This window comes from Vidua chalybeata, chromosome 2 (assembly GCF_026979565.1).
Source record: "Vidua chalybeata isolate OUT-0048 chromosome 2, bVidCha1 merged haplotype, whole genome shotgun sequence".
NCBI lineage: Eukaryota > Metazoa > Chordata > Aves > Passeriformes > Viduidae > Vidua > Vidua chalybeata.
Window position 1 is genome coordinate 62,254,887 of NC_071531.1, and position 20,629 is coordinate 62,275,515.

General features: G+C 38.5%; 1 protein-coding gene and 1 long non-coding RNA gene across 5 annotated transcripts in view; one reads left to right on the forward strand and one right to left on the reverse strand.

Annotated features, from left to right (window-relative positions):
* Positions 1–20,629, forward strand: part of ALCAM (activated leukocyte cell adhesion molecule) — a 120,634-nt gene that overhangs the window by 20,391 nt on the left and 79,614 nt on the right. The gene's annotated exons all lie outside the window — the stretch shown is intronic.
* LOC128783989 (uncharacterized) lies at positions 12,960–15,156 on the reverse strand. The gene is made up of 3 exons (XR_008429319.1): positions 15,074–15,156; positions 14,525–14,610; positions 12,960–13,387 (listed from the first exon to the last, which is right to left on the reverse strand). It is a non-coding gene; the product is annotated as an uncharacterized LOC128783989 (long non-coding RNA).

Here is a 20,629-nt window from a genome sequence, read left to right on the forward strand (position 1 = left end):
AATCTCATCTGTCACAGCACTGCAATTGTTTCTGCTGCTTTTTTAATGCCAAAAAGGTGTGAGCAGATCATGGAGCTATGGGAAAATTGCCAATTATTTTACAGGAAGTTTTGTGTTAAAAGGACAGAAGGAAGGAGGAGGATGTTGATGCAAAAAAAATGAAGTATGGAGGACAGGAGAAGATACCTAAAAAGAAAGTACATTCTTGAAACTGCTACTTACATAAATAAAAAATTATAGGCTAAAGTATATCTAAGTGTTCAACAGGAAATCTGGACCGTATAAAACTCTTCCATCAGAGTACAATTTATTAAAACTTGTATTTAGTAGGGAGTTGAGTTTATTTGTATTCTGTTTGGAGTTGATGGTGATGGGCTAAGTGGAAGGCTGTGCTTACCTGTTTAATCTTTACCTAGTTCTATGGATAGATTTTTAGATTATGTAAAGCTAAACTTAGGCTCATGGTGGATCATCAGATATGATCCACTTCAATTCTGTAATGAACTCTATCTTTGCTTTTCTATTTTAGCTCTAACCTTTGACCCTGAAATTCTGCCAAACTGTAACATTAGGCTACAGGTCATCTGAGACTACAAAGTCCTTTAAATTCAGTGTCTGAGTAACACTGTAAACAGGAGTGAGATGAGTATGTGTGTGTGATGGGAGGGAAGAAGTTTATCTATTTTGTTTTTTTGATTTGAGTGCCCTTTCTGAAACAAAATGACCTGATGCCTGTATGCTTCCAACACAAGATCAAAGCATCTTTTTGGGGATCTAGTGAAACATACTGACCTCTGAGCACTTGGCCCTGGACAAGATTCACAGATTTTTATGAGGGCAAGAATGGATTACTTAAGCTACTGCATTAGCAATGCTTGTTTGTATCAAGGCGCACAATCCTGGCTCTGCTGTCAGTCACTGGGTTTACAGTGTATCAGTAGTGCTGATGCACACACCTGTGAAATGTGGTTTGAGGAGGATGAGAAGTATTCCCTGCAGAAGGCTGGCTTTCTCTGAACCAGCATGTTGGATTTGCAGAGCTAGGTTTTGGTATTGGTGGAGTTAAAGAGGTGGCTTCTGTGAGAAGATGCAGGAACCGCGCCCCGCCCCCCCCCCCCCCCCCCCGCCTCATGTCCCATATAACCATGGAGCACATCAGTGATGGTGGCAGTACCTCTAGAATACTGTATTTAAGGAAGGGGAAGAATCTGCACAGTGAAGATTCAGCAGGAGCAAGGAGTGAGAATATGTGACAGAAACAGCTCTGCAGACACTAAAGGCAGAGAAAGAGGTGCAGGAGGTGCTCCAGGCATTGGAGCTGAGGTTCCCCTGCAGCCTGTGGTGTGACAGCTGTGCCTCTGCAGCCCACGGAGGTCCATGGTGAAGCAAAGATCCACCTGCAGTCTGTGGAGATCCCCATAGCAGAGCAGAGCCCAGAGGAGGCTGGGACCCTGTGGGAGGCCCACACTGGAGCAGGTTTGCTGGCAGGACTTGTTACCCTGTGGGGTACAGGAGCAATCTGCTCCTACAGGAACAGGAGCAATCTGTTCCTGAAGGACTGCATCCCATGGAAGGGACCCACCCTGGAGGAGTTTGTGAAGAGCCTGTGTGAAGGTCTCACATACAGAAGTTCATGAAGAACTGTCTCCTGTGGGATGGAGCAAGGGAAGAGTGTGCAGAGTCCCTTCCCTAAGGAGGAAGGAGCAACAGGAGCAACACGTGATGAGCTAGCCATTTCCCATCCCCCTGTGCCACTGTGGGGATAAGTAGAGAATTCAGAAGTAAAGTTAAGGCCAAAAAGAAGGGAAGGGCAGGGGTAAGGTGTTTTAAGATTTGTTCTTATTTTCTTATTATCCTACTCAGATTTGATTTGTAATACATTAGATTAATTTTCCTCAAATCAAGACTATTTTGCCTGTGGAGTCAACTGTTGAGTGATTTCTCCCTGTCCTCATCTCAACCCTTAACACTTCAGTTGTATTTTCTCTCTCCAGCTGGGTTGGGAAGTGACCTGCTATGCAGGGAAGGTGAGCCCACCACAACCAGCCACATAACCTGTGGGAAGGAACTGCCTGGTCTTGAGCTGTGGGCATCTGCCACAAAAACTGGGAGATGTGGGTTGCACTTCTGAGTGGTTGGAGCCCTTGAGCATGGTGTTTACCTTCCAGGGTGGGTCAGTGTGTAGAATTGCTGGAAGCTGCTCAGTCCTGTGCATGGAACAAGCCTTCCAAAGTTTTTTGACTTGAGTATCTGCAGGAGTAATTATTCAAGGAGCCTCAAGTCTTAATGAGTTGAAATTTGTAAGGTTTATAGAAGCTAAAGGCATGAACTGCTTTAAATCAAGTAACAGGTATTATGGTTCAGATGAACAATTTCTTCTATCCTTTAATCTATCTGTGGTCATGCCAGGAATACCAGTCTGAGATGATATCTCTGGGTTGATGTCTGTGGTTACGGTTCTTTCACTCAGAGGAAAAGTCTTCACAAAAAGTGATAAAAATTGTCATCTCTGTCTCTTAAAGTTGAAAAAAAAAAAAATCCCAGGGCTCCTATTAGTCGATTTTATTTGGCTTGTTTTAATTTGTCATATACCTAACCATGAAGTTTAATCTGCATGTACCTCACCAGGGTCATTGTTCTGTCTAGATTAAAATGTAAATATAAATACAGAAAAGCATCTATATTAAGAATTCAGTGACTGACTTGTTATAATTGAATTTGTATCTCAGACTGGGCATTTGTGCTTTAGCTAGTTTAATTTGCATTTGAATGAGTAAGTAGAATCTTTGAATAGGATGCTCAATTACAAAATGGTATGCAGGTACAGTCTTCCTGTCCAAGTTCTAGGTTTCTTATTAAAAAATAAGGTTTGAATTTAAAAAAAATATTGTTGGGGTTTGTTAGTTCATTTCTGTACCAAAATCAAATCTAGAATTACCAGTCTTTAATTAGGACTTTGTTTCAGGAGTGATGGAGAGTGTTCAGTACTCTTTGCACTGAACAGTAACAGTTTTGATATGCTGGTGGTCTTTTAAATCACATCTGGTAAGAGATGTGATTTAAACAGAGTTGATGCACTGACAAGCCCAAATCTGCCGAATCAAATTAGTTTAAATTTACTCCAACTGAGCAAAAGAATTATTCCTGTATATATTTCGAACATGTAGGAGAAGATCTGTAATTTAGAAGTTCATTTAATACCACTTTTATGGGGAGGAACCTTAGAGCTTGGCAACACCAGCATTAGTGCTAAGAAGTTGCAGGTGGGAGATGCAGGCAAATAAGTACTTGCTATTAAACCAGCTTATTAAATGCTGAAAAAGCTGTGGTGTGTCACTCCTAAAACATCACTTCAGAAACATTTCTGAAAGAAAGGGAGGACGAAGGACAGGAGTGGGGCGGGAGAAGGCAGAGTGTGAATTATGACCAAAGGTGCATCTGCATGTTCCCAGGCTGGTGGTGCATCCCCAGTGCTGAATGGAGAAGTGTGAGGCTATCAGGCACATCTGGTGCTCCTGGAGCCTTCTAAGGCTTCTGCCTCAAGTGCTGGGCTTACAACATGTTGTTTATAGGTCCAGTAACCTCAGCAGGGACAAGTCAGTATTTTAAGCAAGAAAATGGTAAAAACACAAGGAGGGCAGTGAGGATGCAGAGGATAAGAGGAAATCTTTGGGAGATCTATATTAAACGTATAAGAGGTTAGGGAGCTAGAAGCTCATTACAGGGGAATTTGTTTAAAAATTCAGCAGACTGGAAAATTAAGGTAGGCTCAGAGGAGTCTTGCATTTCCAGTTCAGGTGTTAACTGCTGATTTCGGGCTAAAGGGCATGACACGTTTGGGCGAAGAAAGTGCTTTATGCCCATGCTGGAATTTCCTTTGGGAAGATTTATAGTGATGTTACTAAGACAGAGATGTACATTTAAGACTGGAAGGGGCATCTTGGATCACAGAGTCCATGCCCATATAGTTGCAGATGATAATGTAAATTCCACTTATTAATTGACTGACTCCCTTTAAAAACTGTTTTCTATCATTGCTTCTTCCACTTAGAAGGGAAGAAAGCCTCACTTTGTCAGAAAGCAGTAATAATATATGTGGCAGTATTTGAACTGTAGCTTAAACACTTCAATCTCTAGTATGTTTAGATAATAGTCTCTCTTAGTCTTTCCTCATGTGATAGACTCTTTCTTCTTGCAAGTGTACAATCTTTTTACTTGTTCAAGTTAAATCAGGTCTTGAAAATACTTTTAACAGCAATGAGCTGTTGAGGTGAGGCTTCACTGTGGTTGCTGTACAGTGACATAAATACTTTATCCTCAGATATAATTTAGGTTTTTGTTTCTGTTGAGCTGTCAGACCATAGTTACTGTGTCATTATCTGTTATACCTGGGCTGGTGTACTTGAGCAGCACTCGTGAGATGTTCAGGAGAGCTTGGATTTTTATAACTTTTGTCCCATTTCTATTATTCTAATCCTAAGGCAATCCCAGATCTTCCCATGTGGTGTTCTCCTTTGTTCTAATGGCAGCATTGTAGCATCTCTCCACTCTGCTCAGCCTGCCAGTGTTCATCCTTGTCAAAATTTGCTTTGCAAATGAACACAGTGATAGAGGGAGCAGAGCTGTTGACTTGGTTATGAGCTGCAATGTGTCATTGTCTTGACTGAAGCTGTGATAATTGACATAGTGCTTTCTCCACCTCTTAATTTTAGAAGGTTAGTTTATTCATCTGGTATCAGATTCGAAGTACAGATATGGTGGGGGTTTTGGAACAAAATATTATATTAGTGGAGAAAATTACTGAACTGTCAAAATGTAGTGAATAAAGCAAGATGGATATGGATATTTGTTAAGGCATATGAAAGTGTTGGACTTTCATTCTAAAGGCTTAGTCATATCTGTTTATACATTACTTCTCTTATAGCTGTGCAGAACTGAACTAGTCCAAATGATGATGTTTATACTCTATTCATCATCAGAATTTTCTTTTTCTGTTAGTTTGTATGCATACAAGAACAGATCTGTCATCTACACCTGATTGAGAGGAGCAATCCAAACAAGGATGTCTTGGATCTTAGAATCAATACCTGACAAGTTAGGACACAGTTTATCTCACTGTCCTTGATGTTGCAGTGTCCAATGTGACCTAGACCCCTCATTGGTTTTTTTGTTTTTTTTCCCTGTTGCCTCCTGTTCATTGAAAATAGAAGAATTCACATAGATGGAGGTACAAAGTTCGGGGATGTTTTTTGAGACATAGAACATAAAGGAACTTTGAAGGTAAATGTGTAACCACCTTTTATTGCATTTCAAAAGTAGGCCATAATTTAATTGCTCTGACTGTATTATTAAAAGTAATTTTTTGTTTTAAATTACCAGTTGCATTAAGAGATGAAATTAACTGTTTTATGGAGTGTAAACTCAGTAGAAAAAGTAATGTAGTGGGAGACAAAAGAGGTAGATGAGAAAGAAAGGCATGTGAGAATAGTGAAAAATACCACAAGAAAAGTCAGCATGATGTGGTTTCCTATGTTCTCTTATCAGTGTCAGAGCTCCTGATTTCAAGCATAGATCACACCATTTTTGTCAGACAGGTAGACAGGATCTAAGTAATCTGGAAGTTTGATTCCTTGCAAACTTCTGAATTGAGTGAAGAAACCAAAACTGGTATTTCCAGTGTGTCAGTAACTGTTCGGAGAGAAGACATGGGCTTCTTTTCTCACACATCCAACTTTCCCCACCACACACTTAATAAATTGTTGCTTTGCTGATGAGTAACTAGACCCTAAGGGAGCAGAGCAGTGAAGTACTAGTGAGAGAGAGGGTGGCTGCATGACTGACAGGAAGGAGGCTGGACTGGGAGATGCCCAGTATCTGAGAGGCTGCATACTCTCTTTTTTGTTGTTGTTGGGTTTTTCCTTGGGTTTTTCAAGCATTGCAGTACCTGCTTATCTTTTAAGGAGGGGAAATATTTGAGATGGTGAAAAGACAAAAAAAGACACTGGAAGAATACAGATTCCCAACCAGCATCTTGTGAGTAGAATGATCCTTAAAGGTTTTGCTCTGATATTCTGTATATTCACCAGTAACTTTGTCCTCAGTATTACTGAAAGCAAGCAGTCATTTTTCAGAGTGCCAGTAAAGCAATGCCCTGCTATTTCTCACTTAGCTGCAGGAAAGGTTGCTCATTTAATGCAATGTGAACCAAAACAAAGAGATAGTTCAAAACAGCGTGGGTCTGCTCCATTGTAATTAGGAAATCAGAATGAATGGTTTTCTGTTTCTTAACATGCATCATCTCTTGGCACTGCCTACACAGTGTAAATGCAGTAACGAAATGAAAATGAAGGAGGGAAAAGAAATATCCTGTCCACTAATTGATTTTAATAAGGAATATACATAATTCTTTGGAATGACTCACAGCTGGACTTAGCTTCCAAAAATGGCATTGTAATGAGACTCATGCTAGCTTCAGGTTTGCCTGCCTGTAACTTAGGGCAAAATATTTGTTATCATGTATTATTTCTACTAATGGTTAGCTGACTCTGGCTGTTTTAGTGACATAATAAATTAGTGAGGAGGTTATTTCTTTGGGATTTACAACAAAAAAAAACCCAAAACACAAACCCTCAAGAAATAAAAAACCCTAACAACTAACCTAAGCCCAAGCAATGCTATAACAAGGTGGCTGTAAGGCTTCCTGCTCTGGAGTTTAATATTTGACTTTGGAGTTAGCAATCAAAACTCTTGTTTTTTCATACACTATTGTAATGTGGAAGATAAAAAAGATACGTAGAATGTCTTGCTTTTGTATTCATCTCTCCCCAGCTGAAGGAAATTGGTGGCACGATACAAAGCAGCCAAAGATGATTGGTCCTGCTGTAATCTCATCCTCTTTGCTTATGAAAGGTAGTTTCCTGCAATGGTAGACAGTGACACCCTATGCATGAAGTATTTCTCTTAAGGCAGAGGACATGTGGTCTTGAAGTGCAAAACTGGTTTATTGTGGTTTGTTTATTCAATTTAGTGGGTTTTGCTGGCTTGGTATGGTTTTCTGTTTTTTTACATAATAAAGACAAATCCAAAGATAAATCTGAAAAAATGTAAAAGTATTTTTAAAATTGATATATTGACTTTCCTGGGAAGTGGTAAATATCACTCTTTATGAGTAAAAATTATACAGCGGGATGGATGTTTTTGTTTTTCCCACTACTAGTTTAAGAAAAGTATCAGATTAGGCTATCAAGAAAAAATCCTAAATCTCTATATTTTACGTTCGGACATCAGTCTATAATATGAGCTATAATATGAAGCTAGCTGATAAATTTATTTACAATATATTTTCTTACACTGTAGTAAATATTCAAGGGATAATGGAAAGGCAGGATATATAGTGAGATCACATCTGGTTGTAAAACAAGTGTAAAATCATAGAATTGTTTGGCTTTGAAAGGACCTTAAAGGTCATCTAACCCCAACCCCTTTGCCATGGGCAGGACATCTTCCAATAGATCAGGTTACTCAGACCTCCATCCAGCCTAGCCTGGAGCACTTCCAGGGATGGGGCATCCACAGCTTCTCCAGGCAACCTGTGCCAGGACCTCAGTAAAGAACCATCACAGTAAAGAACCCAAATATTTCAGTTTGAAGCCATTCCCCCATGTCCCATCACTGCATGTCCTTGTGAAAGGTCCCTCACAGCTCTCTTGTAGAGTACTGTGAGGCTGCTGTAAGGTTTCCCCAGAGCCTTCTCTCCTCCAAGCTGAACAGGCCCAGCTCTCTCAGCCTGTCTTGGTAGGAGATTTGCTCCAGCCCTCTGATCACAGGGCTTAAAATAATCTCTGAAGTGGAGCTTAAAACACGAAGGGCTAAAACTAGACATCTTTCGTGTTTAATATGATTGCAAGATTTTTTTGAGAAGTCTTACTCGAATACTGAGATTATTAATTGTGTTGTTATGGTTGTGTGGGCAGAGACTGTTACAAGTATAAGGAGCTGTCTTACTGCCTTTCTCCTACTCCCATCTTGTGTGGGAGGAACATGGAAGGAGAGGACAGAGATACAGTGGTCAAAATGGCAGAGACCATATGTAACACTAATGGCTTAGAGATTAGCCTGCTAAAAGGAATATATCTGTGTGGTATCTATGTAGATGAAGACTTTTGGACTTCAGCTGCCTAACCCAGAAACTCAAAAAAAGTAGACTCTTCCATGAAAATGAAAGCTAATGTACTACAAATGAGACATAAAATGTGAGCAAATACGAACTAAGTGACTAAGGCGCTCAGCTCAGAATTAGCATGATTGCTGTTTTCAGTGATGTGGTTCTTTTGAGGAGTTGGAGATGTGACTCTAAATCTCCTTTGCCAGTACCTGACTTGCAGGTTAGGGAGGAAGATCTGTACAGCCATTGCATGTATATTCAGAAGGGTTCACTGCAGGGGAAGAGGAGCTTGCTTGTGTCAACTCCTAGGAAGTATCTCAGCCCCCAAAAGAAATCATTTTCATGTTGAAGAAGCATTGTCAACAAGAAAGACTGAGGAGGTCATGGCTCTCTGTGGTTTTCTGGTCTCACAGCTGGGCTTGCTATTGTGATGTGCTGACACTGCTGCAGTCAGCCAAAGAAGCTGAACCCAAGAGTTGAGGGAGAAATAAAAAGTGTATGCTTGTACCTGTACTCTGGTTGGTGGTATTTATAATGAGCCTGTAAAAAAATTGGTGAGTGTTGTTTTGGGGTTTGTTTTGTTGTGTTTTTTTTTTTGGTGGTGGTTGTTTTCTTTAGTTTGGTTTGTTTTGTTGTTGTTTTCTTTTGTGTGTGTGTTTTTGTTTTGTTTTGTTTTCTTTCATTTAGTAAATTTTGTTGAAGGGGTCTTTACTCCTAGAACTGGCTGCTGTGTGAAGAATTATTAAAGCATGAAGCAGTTACTGCCGAGCCGTAGCTCCTCTTTCAAACCTTCTGTTTGTGCCAATACACATTGTGTTCTTGTTGCTGAAATGTGGATTATGGCGGTGGTGTGCAGCATGCTTGCATGAATATGGCATGAGAAAGGAGATTTCTGCTGGGACAATGAGCCCTTTGCCTTATTTTTTTTTTTTTAAGTTGCTTTTCTCTTTGAAGAGAAAAGGGTGATCACTTACTACGCTGACGATAAATTGTGGAGGCTTTATTGCTCCTGAGTGAGCCCAAGGACCCTGTATGTTCCCATAAAGAAATGTGTTTTGACCTAAAGAATGAACATTTCATTGTAGCCAGTGTTAGATTAACAGATTGCTGTGGATTTCTGATCTATTGGTTCGGTGTCAGTGAGTATTTTTGGCTTTGCTTTATAAACAGAGCTTTTGGAAGTCTAGCCCACAGTTGTATCAGAAGAAATGCCTGTTAATGTCTTCTGTTCTCTTCTCAGTGGTTATTCAAAAGCTAATTTTTGGATGCTGTTACAAACAAATGAAGTAATGGGAGGATATTTCTTTCTCTACCATCTGAAAATTGCAAAAAACCATTTTCATAAAATCAGAAACCCCACTAAGATCTTTTTGCAGACTTCAAATTCAGGAATTTTTTAGATCACTTTTTGAAGGTCCAAAGGGGTAATCTTCAGAATATAGGTTGGATTTCTTTCACACAGTTGAGTAGCAGAAGAAATATGTTGTATAAAGGTGATGTCAGGATCAAGAGCATTAGACTGTTTTTTATCAGAAGTGTGAAGTTTTAATAGCCCTTTTAAAAGCTATTGTGAAGCACTATACATATTCTACAAAGGTTAAGTTTTATAGCTTGCTAAAAATGGTGTATGCTTAGGTTATAAATGCATTTTGAATTCTCTAATACCATCCTAGCATGATAAAATCAGAATGGATCTTTTCTGACCAATAAACAAAACAGCAGAATCTATTTCTCAGTAGGGAGTTTCTCCTCTTTTATTACAAAAGGAGACTTTTTTTTTTTTTTTAATAGAGGAAATGGCCACTGGTTTGTGGATATGTCAAGTATACTGTGTGCTATGAATTAAATCACTCCAAGCCTTAAAAATCAGTCAGTGAAAAATCATGTGGGAGGAGAAGGTTACAGGCATCCCCTGGCAGCCTTCTGGCAGACTTGTGGTGTGATCCCTCAGCATCTGTATCAGACTGGACAGGGATTGCAGTGGCCAGTTCTGTCTGATGAATGACTTTAAAATTATCTAGGCATGAAAAAAGTCACATAACATCTTGCTAACAAGGAGATGCTTGTGTATCTCTGCAGTTCCTTGAGTGTTTTCAGTCTGAGGATGTCATATCTTTGTGTGTTCTTGCAGGGGGATTCACCTAAGCATGAACTTAGGACCTTGGACAAAGAAAAGGAATTCTGACTTTTCACCAAAGCTTCTTATTTAAGTAATGAACATAAGGACTTGGTTTGTTTTTTTAACTACACACCAGTGAAACATCAGTCTGATTATAGTTACTTTTGCCATTATTTCCAGTATTTTTCTTAGCACGTATTTATACAAGATATACAAGTGAAACTGAGACTTACAAAAGAGCCTGCTGGCTTTCTTGGACAGAATGTGCTGAAAGCCAAAACAATTCCGTTGTATTTCTTTGAGGTTTTGTTTTTTCATTGGGCCTTTTTGTTTGGTTTTGGGTTTTGTTGGGTTTTTTTTTGACTTTTTTTTGTTTTGTTTTGTGGTTTTTTGTTTGTTTGTTTGTTTTCAAAAAAAGAGAGAGGTAATGCAAATAGTGGTTCTGACAGCCCTGAAGAGCATTTGTGACCTAACATGCTTTGTCCCTATTCTTCTAGTGTATCCACGTAACTACAAGTTGCTCTACTTCTCTAAGGCTATGCAGCAATATGAGGTTTAGAGTGTAAACAGTTATGAGTGATTAAAAATAAAATCTCATTTATGTGCACAATGTTTAATTTGATTAGGGAAATTTTCATTGGATATGTTCCCCTCAGAATGTCATCAGTCTTCATTTAGTAGTCATTGTTGTTGCCTGCCTTGCAGCATGTACAGCTGTGTGGCTGATGGTGACTGCAGAACTCATCTAGCCTTTCTGAAGGGCAGGATAGCAGTAAATAACAGGGATTTTTTTTTTTTTTTTTTTTTTTTTTTTTTATCTCTGAACACAGGTGTGTCTAGAATCTGGCAAATTCTGTGGCAGAGACCAAGAGATGAACATTTTCTCTTACTTTGAAGCAGCTTTTCTGGCACAAAAACCTGGCAGCTTTCATGTCCTCTATTGTCTCAAATCAGGAGGGCTGGAGCAAAATATGCCTAGTGGGGGATGTCACTTGTAACACAGAAATAGGGAAGCAAACTCTCAAATACTGCTACTGGGCTTCCAACACAGTAAAATGTTACAAAAGCTAGAGGGAAAAAGAGTATCCTAAGCAGTTTTTCAAATTAATTTTGTGAGCTGTAAATAAATTTAGGATCCTGCCACATGTTGAGAACCCTCCACAAAAACAGAAGAAAAACCACCATTTAAACAGGGTCAGACTTTCTGAAAAGGAACTCTGAATTTTTACTGTAGCTACAAATGGCTGTGAGTAACCATCTATTTGAATTGGTTGTGTGTTTCTAGCAATAGATCTTTTCTCTTTCATGGTAACCATAGTGAAATGCCATTCAACTTTACTTGACTTCACAAGAAGCTTGGCACAGAACTTTAAATGGCTAAGCCATTTTTTTAATATAATCTTAAGACTGGATAAAAATTAAAATTCCTATTTAGCAGTATGTTTTGTGATGCAGAACTTGCTCAGGAAATTCTTGTCAGCTTCTTAATGATTTGAGTTCATGCAAGTTAGCATGATGAAACTTTAAATATATCTTCATATTACTGCTTTGAACAGAGTCTGAGTTCTTTTCTATGTAATATTAGAAATGAGAATTGTTGCATAATGGGCTATTCCAAGCTGGAAGTGGGAGGGAACTTTGCTAGTTTGGAATTTTCACACGTCTGTGTTTAGTTACTATAATATTGTGTGATAGCAGTTGGCTATGCACAAGTATATAAAAGTGTATGATTTGTTAAGAAAGACAGGTAAGAAGATTTGGGTTTTTTTTTCCCCATATTATTCAAATTAAAGTAGGCTTGAAAGTTCTTACAGTTTGATAAAGCTGTGAATCTGTTTTTGTGATTCCCTTGTTAAAAAGTGTACAGTAATTAGTAGAGCTACCAAGAGAAGCACTCAAGCAAGAAAACATTAAACTGGAAGCATTAAACAGGTAAAGGCAGTAATACATGAGCTGAGTGTGGGAACATGCTAACAATTTTATATAATTCTAAAAATGAGGGGTCACAGATTAAGTTTTGGGTTGCTTAGCTCTTTTGATACTTAGGAGTTTTCAGTCTCAGCCCAGAGAAGATTTTGCATTTCCTTTTTTTTTTTTTTTAATTATGATGTAAAAACCCTATAAAATTGTCATGTACTAAAAAGTGTAGTACAGTTATTATCAATTATCTAAAAATTGGGGGGAAAAAGTCTCTTAAGCCTGTAAATCTACTCCATATTAATTTATGCCAAGTCTAGAAGTTTGATAAACCAGATTTATGGGAATACACAAAGGATAAAGTGGTCCTGCTAAGATGTTCACTGCTGCACTGACAAAGCAGCAATTTAAATTGCAAGTAAATTGTGCAGGTTTAGTTTATGGTTTATTACCAGAAAAAAAAAAAAAGTTCAGTGGGTCTACAATTCCCAATTTTTTTCTTTATTAACTCTTCCCATCCCAAGTCTGAACCAACCAGAGCTGGAGCTAATTCTTGTTCATATAAAACTCAAAGACCCAGATGGATCATACTTTTATGAGTAAAAAATCTATAAGATCATAATCTCATAATATTTTCTTTTTTTTCTGCAAATGGGATTAAAGCATTCATGTAAAGACATGGGGAAGGGGGGAAGGCTTTTAATGATTTTTAGTCTCAAAGACTAAATATTTAAGCTCTGTCATGCAGCATTTCCTCATCTTTTTTATTCACCTCATTTTGTTAGGGATTTGGTGTCTCCTACTGTGTTCCTGCTTTTCCCACCTGATCCCCATTAGGGTTATTGCTGTAATCTGTAGTCCCCCTGCCTCCCTTCTATGTCCATATCCATATTAGCCAAGGAAAAGGGCAGGGGGTAGAGCATGGAGTGTACATCCACCAGCCAAACATCCTGCTAGGAGCAAAGCCAGGGCTGGTGGAGCTGTGCCTGAATTGTGCCTGTGCTTTGCTGGAGCAAGTGTGAAGCTGCCCAAGGGTGTGTGGGAATCGGGAGCCTCTGGTCCTGTCCTGCTTTGCTCCCTGGGGCAGACATTTGAATACAAAAATATGAGCTTGTGTGTTTGCAGTGGTGACATTCAGCTTTTTTGTTGGGTTTTTTTGGCTTGTACAAACCCATCTGTATACAGTCCTATGAACATTAAAAAAAAAAAAAAGAAAAGGAAAAAGGAATAAGACAAAGTTTAAATTTCTAAAGGTGTAAACAACACAGTTTGCTCACAAACGTGCCTCTTATCTAGGGCACTTAGGAGGTTTGCAAAAGTCTCCTTGATCAACAGAATTTTCTCACTCACTAATACTTGGTTCAAAATTGAAATGAAATAAATTCTATTGGCAGCAGGAGGATTTTTGTCATGATTTCAGTCCTCCATTGCAGAAGATGCCATGTTGTTTGGATTTTTCTGCACTTCTTGTTTGTTTACAAGTTATTTTACAAATTGCAAATGCCTTCTAGCTTGTAGTGGGAGTCTAGTACCAGCATTAGAAGAATGGGAGGGGAGCAAAAAAGCTGAAGAAGCTTGATGATTTTCTGTTTTCCCTGACAGTAGCCCCACTGCTTGGACAGAAGACAACTGAAACAGTGCACTTAAATGCTGTGTGGTTTTAGCATTGTGTTAAAAGCTTTTGCACAAGAATAATTGTCCTGATCACCTATCTGGAGTTCAGGTGGTTACTTTCTGAGGCATACATCCTATTAAGCTGTAATTAGAGCACTCGAGCACTTGCACAAGTACGATGTAGTGATGACTCAGTAAGTATAACTCTGAAGTTAATTTTGTGTTCAAAGGGTATTTTAACTAAATTTCATAGCAAGGTGTATAATTAGATCTTTTGTTGGAGGAGGAAGGTTATGGTGTTAGTTCTAGGTTTACAGTACACTGAATTCAATAATTTTACATTTCAGGTAATTTTTGGTTAATGAAAAACAAAAATCTTTCGCTAGCCAGTATCTTTTTCCTTAATAACTCTCTTGTCTTTATGATACATAATTTATCAAAAACACCCACAGATATGCTCTTTTGAAATTTCAGCATGGAAATGTCAAAACTTAAATACTTTAGCATAAACAGTCTTCCATAAAATTCTTCCTCCTGATCCATGTAAATGTCATCATGAATGTTTCTCAGATGTAGTATTTGGGCTTTGCCATTGGAGGCTGTTAAGAAGTTATGGCTTTGTTGGAGAACAGTGACAACTTCATTGCTGTTCCTCGAGTGAGGATTGTGAGGAGCCTGTGTGTACTGTTAAGATTGTTGAGATTACTTACGCGGTGTGCCTTGTGTTGATTTTTAAATACTATCGCCATCTTCTTATTGGAAACCTCTAAGCAGGGTTTTTTTTCCTGATTATATGCTACAGGGATAATAAACTTTTCAGATATTAAATATAGAGCAGCTTAACACTTAGTGCGCATCTCTCTCTCATGCATCATAAAATGAGCACTGAACTTGTTTCTTGTCCAGTTTTGCTGGAGGAACTTGTGTCAGGTCAGTATAAACAGGTCAAGAGCTCAGGGTCATTCTCTACCCCAGAATAGTAAAAATATATGGAGATTTGTAGTTGTCTGTATCAAATGTACTCATTCAATTGTTTCACTATTTTTTTTTTTCTGGAAGTGCAATGGCCTCTAGGAAACAAGCCCTTAAAAAAACACTGTGTGTCACTAGGTGTTTGAAATAGAAATGAGTCCTATCTGACACATTTTCCAGGGTTGTACTGACAGAGGAAAGAGCTCTTCTCTTAACTTAGTCTCCTGACTGCAGATGTTCCCTTCAGCAGTACCTGCGTGTAATTTGCTGAAGCTGTGAACTCTTACCTGAGTGTTTTGGGATGTTATTGATTTGGCATATATGGTAGGAGAACTTCTATCAGCTATATACTTATAGAGGTTTCCTAAAGACCTTTGGTTGTGTGAATAGTTGGAATGTTTGCCTCCAGTTACTTTTAGTTTTGGAAACACTCTATGACAAAGTAGGTGGAAAGCTATGTGAGGGAATTGTGTTGCAACACCGTGTCACAGAAAAGGTGTAAGAAGGTGGTAGAGAGTTTTATTAGTCACAGAAATCTGGAAGATAATTAATAATGAACTGGAATAAAAATTGCTATATGATTAAAGGAAGAAGTAAGTGTTTACTTACTATGGAATTGGCTTACCTTTCTATGTCAAAATTGAGGAAACCAGTTAAACTTGCAATCCAGTAGAGACTAAATACCAGTATATGAGAGAAAATAAGGAAAACCTCCCCATGTAATCTCTGAATCTATACTTTTAGCAAACATACAGTGAGATCTATTTTTTTGATGGCTGAGGATTTATATATTTCTGTTTTAAGAGTGATAGCCACTCAACAGCTGTCACAAGCAGCTGTTGCCTGCCTGTTGGTTTATTCAGTGAATGATAACACTTACTGAAGGTCCAGTGCCTGCTTTAGCATGTTGCTTGTATGTGTAGCACATGTAGTACAGGCTCTTCAGGTCCAAGTTTGATCTAAAACTTCATGAGGGGACACTTGCTGTCATTTAACATTTGGAAGCCCAGGATGCTGGAGAGATCTGTGTTTACATGTGTTAAACAGTGGGTTTAAGAGTTCCTGGTTGCAGAAATGTTGATAGTACATGAGCATGAGGTTAGTATTTACAGGGTTAGTAAATATGTGAATGAAGCTCAATATTCTTGAGATGTTCCCACTGTTCTTTTTTGCTGGGTGGAAATTGTTTCTGAAGGAAAAAAAAAACTATTGTACATTTAAAGATTCTTATGAAAATTAGCCTTCCAAAAGACAACTCTCATATGTTATGTAATTAACCACTTTTGGAAACAAGGACAGACAGATTTTTGAATGTATAATTTACACTTCTGTCACAAAATCCATAATTCAGGAGATAAGGGATGGGTTGGTTTGTTCTTGATTGATTGTAATTGCAACCAGATTAAAAAAAAAAAAAACCAAAAAAAAAGGTTAAAGAAAAATTCTAATGGTAATTTTGACATGGAAAAACTAGATAGTACTAGTATGAAAATCGTGACTTTTAACAATGTAAATTGACTGAACCTTAATATTACAATTTCAGTGGTGGCATCAATCAACTTTTAACCTTCTCTTTTATTTCATGCTGATCAACCTTTTTTGAGGCTATTATATTTTCATCTCCCCTGAAAAGCTTGAAGGAGTAGTTATCTGAGGACGGAGGAGGATGTGCCAGAGCTGTCAGATCTCATGCACACCAACTTGATGGAAAAAGGGAATTTCATGATTGGCTGTGGATCTTGTTGCAAGCAGTCAAATGTGTGTAATTAGAGGACATGGGATTAGCTGCTACAATATGCTTGAGCCTCTTGTCTTACACCACTTGTGTTAGGAAGTCCTTTAAAGCTAGTTTAATGTAGATGGGAAATGGGGCTGTTTAATTACAGGAGGAAAGTTTGATCTGTCTCCCTCATAGATGGGAAGTAATTTAATAGCAGATTTAGTTGTGGTTATACTGGATAGGTATAAGGGGCTTATAACAAAATTGTAGTACAGGCAAGAATAAACATTTGTACTTGGACTGTTGACTATACTAAGAGTAGGCTAACAAAGGGCTCTGCCCATTAAAGTGGCTAATAAAACTTCATATGGCACAGTGAAAGTTCTGGGGGAAGTACCAGGGAATGACTTGCTCAGTAATTGTGGCCTTTTGTGATGCACAGTTTTTTCTTTCATTTTTATGCTTTTTTTCCTTCTTCAGAGGAGAGAGGTAGACTGTGAACACAGAAGAGGCACAGTCTGTTCATTGGCTTCTTGGTATGAATCAGATAGAATTGGCATATCTGGGAGGAGAACTGATGACATTTCTGCAGGAGACAGAGTTATTTTCATTGACTTGGGGAAAAAAGAGTCATTCCAGAGTTTCTTTCTTTCAGAACCCTTCCTGCAGCTTTTCCTTCAAAAAACCTCCCTAACAGTGAATAAACTTGTCCCAGTGCTTGCAAAGAAATGTTTTATTTTGTGTTCTATATATGGATAACATAGGAACTATGGAGTGAGGACACACTTTAGTATTCATCTCTTGATATGGAGAAATGAGTTACATGATCGATTTAGAGGAGGCCATGAAAATAGCCTTATAAGATGAAGAAGTATTGCAGTCTGGGACTGGAAATTCATACATAGAAGCAAAGATCCCTGAAATGAGAAATTTGCCATTATATCTGAGAAATGTGAATAAGAAAAAGAGCTGTTGATCATCTCTAGGTGTAAATCTTGTCCTCAAATAGGGCTGTAGTATTTAGAGTAGCTTGCTTGCTTTTTCTTAATGATGGTTAGCAGCTGTTTGCAATGCTGAATTTCAGCCCTTGGAGACTGCATAGCAACCAGTAGCACTCAGAAATACATGATAAATGATTGTGGTGTGGTTGCCTATGTGATGACCATGCATGAAGAAGGATTTATAATCATATGTTTCACTTCCAGGGAAAACAGCCCTAATAGCCAGCTGGGAAAATACAGTAAGTGATCCTGATCATCCTATCCAATGTTTATTCAGGTTGAAGACTGCTGTGTGGCAGGCAACCAGTTAAAAGTAAAACTATAAATAATTGTGTTAATCAGTGTATAATATATCTTTGTTTACCGACTTGGGTACTTGAATAGGCAGCTCTAACATAGAATTAATCAGTAACCTTCAGTGTTAACTTCACAGTGCTCTTTTATTAATCAGTTGTGATGCAGAGGCTCTGCTGGCTTGGAAAGCCAGGAACTGTGCCATGTAAACACTTTTGTTAATGTCAAGTGAAGGTTGAGATATGCTTTTTTCTTTTTTTCTTTTTTTTTTTTTTTTTTTTTTTTTTTTTGGGGCCTAGGTACAAGTTCTATATGCAATTGTAAACAATGGACAAGAAACATGGAAACGATGTCATGTAAATGCTGTGAAGTTTTTGTGCCTTAACCATTATCATAAGTCTTTTCAAGTGACTGATAATGACATGTCTATGTACCAATACAGCTATGTGTAGCTAGTGTGTACAGCTAGTAGTTGTGTGTTTCATTCAGAAGGACAATGGGAGGGCTGATTTTTGCCTTTTCTAAACACAGAAAAGCTACCTGCACATCAAGTAAGTGTGGAAGGGTTTCATCTTGGCACTGCAGATAGTAAGATAAACACAGGTACTGATGCATTTTGGATATCCGATTGTATCATAGACTCAGAATGGTTTGGGTTGGAAGGGACCTTAAAGATCTTCTCATTGCAATCCCTTGCTGTGGGCAGGGAGAACTTCCGTGAGACACACTGCTCAAAGAATCATCCCTTGAACGCTTCCAGGGATGGAAGGAGATTCTGAAGTTCTTCCACGGGTGTTCAGGAGAGCATGAAGAGGAAGGTTCTAGTTCTGGGATTTTTCAAAGAATCTCTTTGTCAAAGTTAAGCCTTGGCTCACCTACAACGTTATTCAGACCCTCAAAAATAACATAAATGTAACAAACACTGATTTTAACAGTGGCAAGTCTTGGTTATTTGTAACAGTTGTGTGAACTTGAAAGAAAACTGTACATTTCAGTCTTAATACTTCAAATTTAGTTAGATTTATGAAGATTGTATGAATGACGTACCAGTGGAAGAACTGTTTATACAAGTTTGTGTTTTTGTGAGAGCACCAAAAGAAAGAGCAGGATGAGGGCTGTAAGAACAGCCTGTCTTGCTAACAGCAGACACAGTTTGAGTAGTCTGAGACACGACTACTACCTGGACACCATTCCTAGTAGTAACATTGAAGAACATATGGTTTATGCCAAGACCAGAAGGCTTGTCCTCTGCTGAGACCTCAACATAGATGAATACTCAGAACACAGTGTCTTCTGCTGGCAACCGGATGATGACAACAAGGTTGCAGAGTATCATCTATATGATTTTTTTCTTCCTGTGATCTCATGAGGGAAAAACAAACATATTTCAAACAAACAAGGAAAAATGGCCAGCAAACAGCAACCTGTCCCAAGATTTATGAAGACTGAAGTAAGCAACGCTTTGAAGCAAAGGACAATGCCATAACAAGTGTTACCTCAACTGTTTATGTGAGAATGATAATACAGGATATTTCATTGGAATCAGTGTGGCACACAAGGTATGTTGGCCAAACCATTTGGACACACAGGCTTATGTGGGATTGTGAGAGTGTGGGTCAATGAAATCTTTGAGAAAATAGATCAGGTTGAATTAACTTGGAGATATGCTAAATAAATACCACATCCCCTTTCCACAGAGCTCTCTTACAAAAATTTTCTGATTATATTTGCCAAGGGCAGTCTCTCCCAGAAGGTTCAACTCAAGACTTGCTACTGTTCATCTTGACCTTGTTGGTTAGAATATGGTGGTTAACATGTATTGCCAAGTCAACATGTTCATCTGCAGGCAGAAGAAAGGTAATACAATGCTGTTTGAAAAGAGACTATCTCATACCTCCCTTCTGCCTTCTCAAACTCCTGAAGCCTTGAGGTCATATGCACAATAACCCTGACCCACATCCAAGGAGAATCAGCCAGATGAATTAATTTATCCAAAGGGGAAGAAATTAAATTAAGTATGGGCTGCCTTATAGTCCTTATCTCTGTTAAATGAGAAAATTGTAAGTACTGAAGAACCTTGAGGCTGATGGCTGTGTATCAACTCCAAAGATACTTTCAGGTCAAAGTAATTAGGGCTCAGCTGATGGATGGACACATACACAGCTCACCATGTTTACATAAGCTCTGTTTCCATAGGACACCAGGCTCCATACATGACAGTGTTTATTGTAGATGAGCAAAACCTATTGTGGCTTTCATCCAGCAGGGTGATAGATGGGGATTCTTCACAGAAGGAGAATGAGAAATAACTGCTAGGACTGACAAAATGCCAGACCATGAACTGAAACAGTGAATAGGTGGTATTGCAAAATCAGTGCAACTCACCTACAGGATAATATAGAGGGGTCATCTGTCTTTGTCCTAGCAGACAGTCATCTACATCAGATACAGCTGAATATGTTAAATGGAAGCCTCATGCAAAAAAAAGTATGAAGCATGACACTGCTGAAAAAGACTGATGTTACTTCTTCTGCCTGACAGTTAGGTTGGGCTGCTTGGTCTCTCTCACACAAAAAACTGCTGTCTAGACATGGGGGTGGGAGGAAGCCTTTTGCTAATAGTAAAAGTGGTTATAGAGTACTTTAACTGTGAGAGAAATAGTTCCTTTAGCATTTCTCATTCAAAAGTGCTGTTTATTAAAAAGAAGAATTGGGCAATTTTTATATTTGTTCTTGGAAGTTTAACATGACCAACAAAACTACCATATATCCAAATTCAGGCAGAGGATTCCCTCTGCCAATATTTGTGTCCTCAAGTGTATAGTTTTC